Source organism: Chroicocephalus ridibundus, chromosome 11 (assembly GCF_963924245.1).
Source record: "Chroicocephalus ridibundus chromosome 11, bChrRid1.1, whole genome shotgun sequence".
NCBI lineage: Eukaryota > Metazoa > Chordata > Aves > Charadriiformes > Laridae > Chroicocephalus > Chroicocephalus ridibundus.
In genome coordinates this window covers 9,267,296-9,276,960 of record NC_086294.1, presented here as the reverse complement: position 1 = coordinate 9,276,960, position 9,665 = coordinate 9,267,296, and the positions used below count along the sequence as shown (strand labels likewise).

At 42.5% G+C, this 9,665-nt stretch overlaps 1 long non-coding RNA gene across 2 annotated transcripts in view; it reads left to right on the top strand.

The window, feature by feature from the left end:
- Positions 1–7,566: 7,566 nt before the first annotated feature.
- The window catches only part of LOC134522175 (uncharacterized), a 29,739-nt gene continuing 27,640 nt past the window's right edge, over positions 7,567–9,665 (top strand). For both annotated transcript variants that reach the window (XR_010072954.1, XR_010072953.1), the window contains exon 1: positions 7,567–7,889. This is a non-coding gene — a long non-coding RNA (uncharacterized LOC134522175). The remainder of the gene's footprint in view (positions 7,890–9,665) is intronic.

Here is a 9,665-nt window from a genome sequence, read left to right as displayed (position 1 = left end):
AGCGTGAGCGAGCAGAGTTCCTGGGGAGGTGAAGTGCAGTCATCCTGTTCTTCCTTCTCTGGTAAACTCCCAGCTATCCACAGAGACACAAAACCAACGTGTGCCTGTCCCTGCAGTGAAGGGACAGTCCCCTGGGACTGTTGCAGGGAAATCCCAACCACAGGGCCCTGCAAGCCCTTACTGCTCTCCAGAGCAAGAGGCAGCTCTCCAGCTTGTGGGGTGAATGCCGTGGCCAGCCTTCCTTCTGAAGCAGCTCGGGCAGGTGTGAGAAGTCCGTGTGGTGAATAGGTCCCTGCTGGTGCCTGAAGAGCAGCACCGAATACTTCTGCAGGGCAGCGATAAAAGGGCTGCTCCACGCGCTGGTGAATCATCTGGCTCGAGAGGGACAGGCTGTGGCATGCGGCGGATCTCAGCAGGCACAAACGCCCTCTGTGCTGGGATGTCCCCATCAGGGGATATCAGCTTTCAGCACAACTGTTTCCTCAACAGGAATATTTTCTTTGGCTGTTGTTACAGTTCAGTTCTGCTGAGTCTCTATGACTCAGTTTTGTAACAAGAGAAAAAAAAACCACAAAACCCAAACCAAAATCAAGCCTGAATCAGTTATTCTTTGGCTTCAGTCTTCTGAAAGCCAGTTAAGCAAAACCATTCCAGCTTCAGGAATCAATAAACTAACATCATGTTTAGCTAACCTATCATCTTGTTCCTTAATCAAATACAAGGTGCTGCCGGAATGTATTAGTTAGAGAGTTTCGCATTTCATTCAGCATGGTAGCAACCTCCTTTTAAAATCTGATTAGCCAGGGTTGGGTTCTCTGTACCTGCTGCTTGAGGAAACTCCAGGTAGGAGAAACAAGTTGTGATTCTCTCTGATGGATTCTGTTTATTTTCAGGGAATGTACCAAGTTCTGTTTGTCAAAACACAACCCAGCAAACAATGAATGACAGTTACTTTGCTCTCAAACTCTTTTCAGCTTGAAAGCTTTGTCCATACAGTTTTCTTCCTAAGGCTGTTTAGGTATTGCCTAGTCCTGGCCCATCACCTTCCTTCCTAAAAAATACACAACACTTGAGAACTGTTTTTAGCAGCTGCATGATCCTGTGCTTGGAGTAGAGCCTGTTATGTGCCTGTTATGTTTCATTTCCTGGATTTTGTGAAGGAACTTAAATTCTTTTTAGATATTTAAAATTGTCGGCTAAGTGTCCCATTCTTATGAAATCAAGACTTCTAATTCCAAAGCTGACTTACAAAATCTTACTCTGTAAAATTTAGGAATGAAACTTCATTTAGTAAAAGCAATGTCCCCTGGTTTCAGAAGTGTGATGACCTATCAAAGCATGTGTGAGAGAAAAAAGACAAAACCAAAATGAAAATGGAAACATTCCTGTGGGAAATAGATTCCAACAGCACAGCACTTTTCTAAGAATAATTATTCCACTGGAAGATGTTCAAAACTGGCAAGCTGCAACCAGGTACTGGATTTTGCTTTTTACCTTCTACCTAGTCTTGCCCCAGTCTTTTTTTTTTCAGATAAGAAGTTCTCAACAGCTTCTTTCAGTGTTAGTAAACCTTCCTCTGAAGCGTTTTGTTCTTCTGTGCCCATCTTCCCACGCCTTACTCTGAGTTTCTTTTGAAACTAGGAAGGATCTGGAAATGCTTTGCATTGCAATGTAATTGCCTCAAGGAAGCTCATATTCTACTTCAGTTGTGTCCTGACCATGCTCTGACTCTAAAGTCTTCTGCTACAGTGGTTTTCTGCTTTATAGAAAATTATTGTCAGAAAAAGCAGAGGGGCAAGGGCCTTTTCTAGTGCTAGAACTCAGCCAGTTCTGCCTGTCCTCCAGATTTTTTTTACTTATATTTTTCAGTTGAAACTAGCATCCTGTTTTTCTGATTAATACAGAGCAAAAAATTATTTGTCCTCCTGATAGCTTCAAAAGTGTGCTTGAAAGAGAAGCCAACATATTAGGAACCTGGTGCACTACCTGTAGAACAGATAATTCTTTTAGCTATTTTGCCCTGTTTAGGAGCCTGCAAAAGCTGGTGGGTGTTTGTTACCCATCTAGGGTCTCGGTGCTTGTGTGACTGTCCAGGCCTAAGGGCTGAGTGTTATTTCCTGGTACTGCAACTGGTAATGCAACATTTTTGTGTGATGGGCAATACTGTCAAATATCTAGGGTACAATTTTCAAAGCTGTCTGTGTGACTTCAGAACCCAGGTTCTATTTTTAGATGTAATTTGTGTGTCTGGAGGTACACCTACGAAAGGAGCTGGGCCCCTTTTGTACCTATCCGCAAAAGGCAGATCCTCAGAACTCCTGCCATAATGCTGCTGAGCTGCGGTAGCACTGAGCTTATGGCTCTTCTGTTTACTCCACATCAATTCTCTGATAAGCATCTGTTTCTAGGCAAGCAGCTAGAGTCTTCTTTACGCCTAAGTCCTGCTAACATGTTCCTTGCCTTCCTTGTGCTTTGGAGGCTGATGTGACAGTGTTTTCAGAGCAATTTCCTCTCATGAGGGACACAGGCAGAGTAGGATGGCAACTGAGGAGGAGGTGTTGTTGTTTCTATTTCCAATAGCACAGCACTCATCTGAGTGCGTGAGAAGCCAGCATTCAAATCTCAAGATGCTTGAGGGGACTTGAAATCCCCATCCCAGCTGAGTTATTCCAGAGGACTCGTCTCAGCCACTCCTCTGGAGCAGAACTGTGCAGGAGGCTTTGGTGTGTCTGGGCAGGGAGGGGATGGTGGCTTGGTGCTTAGGCTGCTTCTACAAGAAGCAAAACTGGTTAGAAGACAGTCCTCTGCATGGAGAAAATCTTTCCTCCTTTGGGCTGTGGTCAGTGAGGAAGGGTCCCTTTTCCTCTCTGTTCCTGCCCTGCTGGCACAGGTTGTCTCAGGTTCTTTCACTCCAGTTCTGGATGTCCGTGTCCACATCCCGTGGCTGGGTGTCTGCAGTGGAAGGGGTTGCTGTTTGCTGTCCCTCCTGCTCAGGGCTGACTCACTTCCTGCCTTCGTAACTCATTTGAAACCTTCCTGTTTTCTTTAACTTCTGACTGCAAAGCATCTAGTGAAGCCATCTATGAAGCTTGTCACAGAAATTGTACCGTGCTGCCTGATACTACTTTGCATCATTTCTTTTCGCTCAAGCTGACTGATGGGGCAGCAGTAGATTTTTTTTTTTTACCCGTTGAAATGCTGCATTTGCCTTGGTGACAGCCATTTGTCACAAGTGCGTGCAAGCCCAGGGCTTCAGCTCTCAGGCAGGAGCAGGCAGCAGGGGTGCTGCAGGCCAGCACGGCGGTGCAGCAGCAGGTCTGAAGGTGCACTGTAGTTTGTGTGGGGTCTGACTGCGTTGTGCTGGCTCTCACAGTCTTGCTTTCACAGATGTTAAAGCCAGTCACAGCAAAAAAATTAAGAGAATGATAAACCTGAATAGAATAACTCTGGCGGACTTTTAAGACACTAGGACAGATAATCTGGCTCTTGTGGGGGATCCTGAGAAAAGCTGCAGGGGTTGAGGGCTGTTCTGGTAACATCCAAGCCCTCTGTGCAACTACGGAGCAAAATTCTTCCTTTAGGATAAGAAATATGTGCATGTACATGCACTCACGTACACAAACAGACTCTGGGGGGAAGGTTAATGCCTCTATATGAATCTCTGCAGGCATTTCCTACTGGGAACATTTCCCGGTTTAGAAAAACATGTCATGGAGGGCAGCTGCAGCTCCTGTCTTGGCATGTTCCTCCCTCTTTTGTGAGCCCTGTCCACGAGCAGAGCTCTGCAGCTTCTGAAGGCTGCACAGGTCATCAGGAGTACACAGAAGGGCGGTTTCTACCATCCCCTATATACCCAAGCATGCCCGACAGCTCTTCACTGCTTGCATAAGAGGTGGGAGCACTATCTCCTAATTTATACGCCCATCACAATGCAAAATAAAAATTGGCTAATCAAATCCTTCCTGGCTTGTGATATGACTATAGCCTTTGTAAATGTGCAAAGTGGTCTACGAACAGTGCATGATTTACAAAGTATTTCCTAGGTTTCTCTCTCAGCCTGATCTCTTTTTGAATCAGTTGTATTGGATATTAAAGCCATGAGACAGAAATCAGTAGGAGAGCTCATAAAATTTGTAAGTCAGTTCATCTTAAAGAAACCTGACAGCTAGATGCACAAAAGTAAAAAATAATATATTTTTATATATATATATAGCAACAGGACAAGAGGCAATGGGCACAAACGGGAACACAGGAAATTCCATCTGAACGTAAGGAAACCTTCTTTCCTTTGAGGGTGGCAGAGCCCTGGCACAGGCTGCCCAGAGGGGTGGTGGAGTCTCCGTCTCTGGAGACATTCCAAACCCGCCTGGACACGTTCCTGTGCAACCTGCTCTGGGTGACCCTGCTCTGGCAGGGGGTTGGACTAGATGATCTCCAGAGGTCCCTTCCAACCCTGACGATTCTGTGATATGTTTGTATAAGGCTCTATATTGTAGAAAAAGACCCACAGAACTCATCTTTCAAGGGAGACCAAGTGGAAGTTTGCTTTTAACAGCATTGAGGGAGAAATCCCAGTTTCTTCAGAGGTAATGTGGATTTTGCCATAGTTTTCAGTGGGACCAAGATATGGCTCCTCTTGGAATTCATAAATCACAGTATTATCTCACTGTCTGTCACAAAGAAATACTATAAGCAGGGATGGAAGATTTATGAAATCATGCAAGAAGTGACTATATGTCTACTGTGCTTTCTGAAGGCTATGTTTTTGTGAAAGTTATTTTATATACAGGACCTGATTTATCTCTGATGCTTGCATGTTTTATACTGCTGTAAAGATTTTAACTAGCTTGGGAGAGATCCTCCCTTCTGGGAGGACCTTCCTCCCCAGTGACAGAAGGAAATCAGCTCTGTATATTTATACAGAATACAGTGAACAGCAATAAATAAAGCAGAGAAGCTGGAACTACCTGGTGGTGATGGTACCAGCACCTGGGCTGTGATTTTATGCCGTTAGAAAGCACTGCATGGCCACTTATTGTGTTTCTGATAGTGCTGCACTCAGGGCAGTAGTGTTGTTTTGTTTGGCCTAACATAACATTGCCTCAAGAAATTCCAGCCACTGAATTAGTGTAAGACCTAGACTTCCTGTCAAAAAACAAATTCAGTTAGTCAAAACTTTCCAGATGAGATGTTAAGATGATAATAACCATCCTGACTGATGTCAGCTGTCAAGAGCAGTGCACAGAATATTGTCTGTCTCTTCCCTTATCAGTCACTGCGTACAAGCTTTCTTTATTTTCTCCCCTTTAATCTTTGCTTTTGTTTCACAAAGCGAAGTGGAGAACCTGTCCTGTCATCTTTCCTTTCTAAAGGCCTGTGTACGTGTTTAGGCTTTACTGGCTGCTTTTCTGCTTTTGCTGGGAAGATACGCCAAGGACTGAGGAATGCGATTCTCTCACCATGGGACTCGGGTTGTTTAGTTACTTTCTGCTTTAGGTTATTCAGCTCTGACACACACACATAATGAAACCTACCTTTTGGGACCCAGGAAACTTGAATAATCTTTGCTTAAAGAACCATCAAGGATGTATGGCTCAGCAGGGAACAGATTAATTTAGTTCACTGTCTTTTACAAAGAGGTTTTTAAACCTGGGGCTGGAGCGAGGATGCATTTTGAAAGTCGTACCAGTGAGCACTGCAAATACAGCTGAATCCCAGCCTGAAATATGACCGTTCCTCTCTTCCTGTGCAATGACTCATGCAAATTAATTTAAGCATCCTTATTGATAGGTCCTACTAGGGCCTTCGCTTCTCCGTGCCCAAACTTGACCTAGCGCAGCATCTGAGAGCTCGGACATGGTATTTTATTAGCCAACACCAGGTCTCTCATGCTGTTAAAAAGAAAAATCCCAGTTCTAGGTGCTTTCAAAACTTTGGGATTATTTCCCAGCTGGGTCTGCTCTCAGTGTCAATGGATCTGCCTTCCAGTATGAATTACTGCTGTTATATATTTTAACACGGATATTAAAATGATGAGGGTTTTTTTTTACCTGAAACCTGTGCTCCTGTGAAATGTACCTTGTGTATTAGCCTAGTTGGAGACCTGTAAATCAGGTTTTGGGATGAAACAAAAGATGGTACATACATTTGCCCCGTGTATGGACAACCTGGGCGACTTGGAGGAATGTGGTTATTAGCAAGAAATATCTTCCCCATTTTCCTCTTCTTCAAAGTAGCTGGTCCATACGTGAGCTTGTTTTTGTGGTAGCCCTTAGAGCGAGTGTAGCAGAAAGCATCAGAGCTCTCAGGAAAAGCATTTGATATGTTTTATGCTCTGGGAGTGGAAAGCAGATTAAGCCCTGACTGCTTGCAGACCTGCAATATCTGTGAAAATGTTCTTAGTTGCTTCCAGACTTGTCGATGGAGTGAGCTTCTCCAAGATCTTCAGAAGTTGTGTGTGAAGGAGAACCTCTTGGAATGTATCCTAGAAAAGCTCCCTGGCCTGAACTGAGATGGAGACCAGTGGAGTGGGAGTGATTTTCTGTGGGTGAATCCCAATTCAGTACCCATCCGAATTGGAAAATATTGGGGGTTCGGTCTGTGGTGGTGGAGATTTACTCCTGCAGAGCTAAATCCACCGATCAAAGAGCAGAGCCTGCTCTTAGCCTATGATGAGTGGCTGTGAAATGGGTTTGGAAACATCTGTTTAATGCCTGTTAAACAAGTGTCTACAGTGAACAAAAGAAGGATTGCTGCACTTGCCAGCTTTGCGGGAGAAGTCTGTGGGATGAGTGGGCACCAGAGTTTCAAGCACTCTCTCTCTCAGAAACAATCCGCCTCAAGTGAATGACGTTGGGATGGGGTAAGCAATCCCTGCTGCTGCTTCTGGTGCGTTATTTGTTTGTGGATAAATAAAGGCATTTAATTAACCAGACATATAATTCCACTCCTTTTTAATCAGCTTGAATGACACACACTGAGCATCTTGATGCAGGTATGGAAAAGTAGATTTTTTTAATGCCAGTTTTAAACATCAGTCATGTTATTTTGGATACCAATGATGTTAGACTACAAGTCTAATCTCTTTTCTGTTAGGGTCTTGCTTTTTATTTAGATTTAAAAACTGTATTCAAATGAGACTTTGACCGAAACTGAATCACTATGTACTTGAAAGCTAAAGAGCTTATCATGCATCTGATAATGTTTTCAGGATTTCCCCAGATTAGACCGCGGAGTGTACAGACAGGAAGCTGAAGTATTGAGCGCCTGACCAGAGCTTCCTCCTGCGCAAGAGTGGGGGTTTCTCTGACTTGAATCTTTAGCTCTACATGCATGGTCTGAGCCTTGAAACCTAAAGGATAAAAAGCACCCAAATCTCCCAGTTGCGTCCTCCGGGCACGGCGAACGGAGCGCTTCATTTAAGCGCTGCTTGCAAGGTCAGCAAAACAGTTCTCACCTCTCCCCACTGTTGCATTACCTTCCTGGCTCTTTATCAACCAGGGAATCAGAAAGGGACTTTCCAGAGCTATAAACATATGAGCTGAATAGATGGAATGAACCCGTATGCAAATGAGTTTTGATTCCCTTCCCTTTATAAAGTTAAAATGTTTTTGAGAGAGAAACAGATCCTCCAGAATGTGGGTGTCCGAGATTGTTACCTTGGACTGGCTGTGTTTCTCTCCCTGCTGTCTGTCTGCCTTTCTTTCTGCCTGTCTGTCTTTCCATTGTAGAGAACAAAGCGGAGTGATGTAAAATAGAAAATGAGAAATGCAAACCTGTGGTGATTGAAGAGGAGGAAGGAAAATGAAAGAGAAAAAGCTGAAGAGTGGGAAAAAGATAAAATAAAATGAATTTTGGGGATTCCACTGTGAGTAAGAGCTGAAAAAAAAGTAAGCTGATTTATTACATGCTTATCTTCTGTCTGAGAGCCAGTGCGCTTTGTATCCGTGAAAGGCAAATTGCACATTAAAGATTGAATCAAAATGCCAAATTCTTCCTCAGTTCCTCCAGCTTTAAACCAGAGTAATTCTGTCAGCTTCGATAGATTTACGTTTTGTAAACAGCAGCAGAATCAAGATCAAGTGTTTTAAGTCATTTTGAGTTATATCTCTGCGAAAGCGATGAGAAATTTAGAATGACTTTAAAATACTGTTGTGTCAGGGAAGCTGCACATTTTCTAATGCTTCTCTTCACTGGGCAGGAATTTTTTGCTATTGTCCTTCCAGCGCTGTTATTATTTTATTCTGAATCCAATGGCAATTCAGAAAGAAGGGATGGTGGTAGTGTTATGTGCATTAATATTTTACTTGCATTATGATTTTTATATATCAATTTTTTCTTTTAAATCTGTATCTTAACACACTTAAATAACAACTATTTAAACAGGGAGAGGATGTGAGTTAGCTGATGTATGTATTTTTTTCTCTCGCTCCATCAAATGCCACTTTTTGACATTTGATTTTGAATGTACAATGTTTGATTGCAGCCGAGGGGTTTAACTGGCTATACCTGGTTTTGTTTCATATTGATCCTTTACTTTTTTAAGGATGATTTATTTATTTTTTCTGCTGTGTGCTCTGGGCTTGTCTAGGCATCCAAAAGTTTGTTTTACAGCATGGAAAAAAGGGATGGAGGAAATGCTGCAGTTTTCCATGGTCGAATTTCCAACAAATTCCCTGTTGAGTTGGAAAAGTGCAGAGATGGGCTTCTGGAGTCTGCAGGATAAAGCAGCTCCCATCCCTCCATCTATTAGCCTGATTAGAGACAGGCAGTTTACTCCTCTCTTTTGCTGAACAGTTTGCTTGATGAAAAATGCAGTTTTGAATGAACTGAAATTATTTACAAAGCTCAACAGAGTGCAGCAAATAGTAGCACGTAAATAATCAAAAAGTAAAAATATTCTAACGTTTTCAGAATTAAACCTTAATTTTTTCTTTAAAAATACTGTTTTCATTTTCTTAATTGCTCTCATGCAATAATAATAATAGCAAAAAAGAAAAAAAAAGCTTTTTGTTTTAGGCCAAAAAATACCTTGTAAAGTATCTAAAATCTAAAACAAATGTGTTTTTTTCTTCAGAAAATAATTTTTAAAAATAATAATTCCAGATTTGTCCAAATAACATTTTTCTTTTGCCTTATTTTTCTTCTTGGCTAGTGGATGAAAAAATTGCTAATTGCCATAGCTTTGGTGCACGTTATTATTGGGACCAGACGTATTTCATGGTCATCTGGGAGAATGTTGAGATCTTATTTTTTGTGATGAAAATATGAATTATTTTGATGATAAAAAATATATTTTGATGTCTTTTTAGTGGTCAAATTAAGCATCCCATCTTTTCCCATAATTATAAAAGGGAGGTGGGGGGGAAGGAAAGTCAGTTTTCATTATTGAAATAGACTTTGTGTATCATTTTTGAACCAATTCCCTAATGTGGTGAGCAAGGCTTCAGCTACTCTCTCTTTTGCAGCTTTTCAGGTATCCGTACTCCATCTCAGTTTGCTTCGGGGACAGGGCTTCACAGGTTCTTAAAACAGTTTTGTTGTTGGATAAGCAGGGCCTGGGAGCTCCCGGGGGGAGCAGGAGTTTGAAGATTGCTGTGGTGGCAGGACAAGGGCCTGAGATTGCAATGGGGGCTCTTTTGCAAGAAAGAGGTTTCAGATATGTC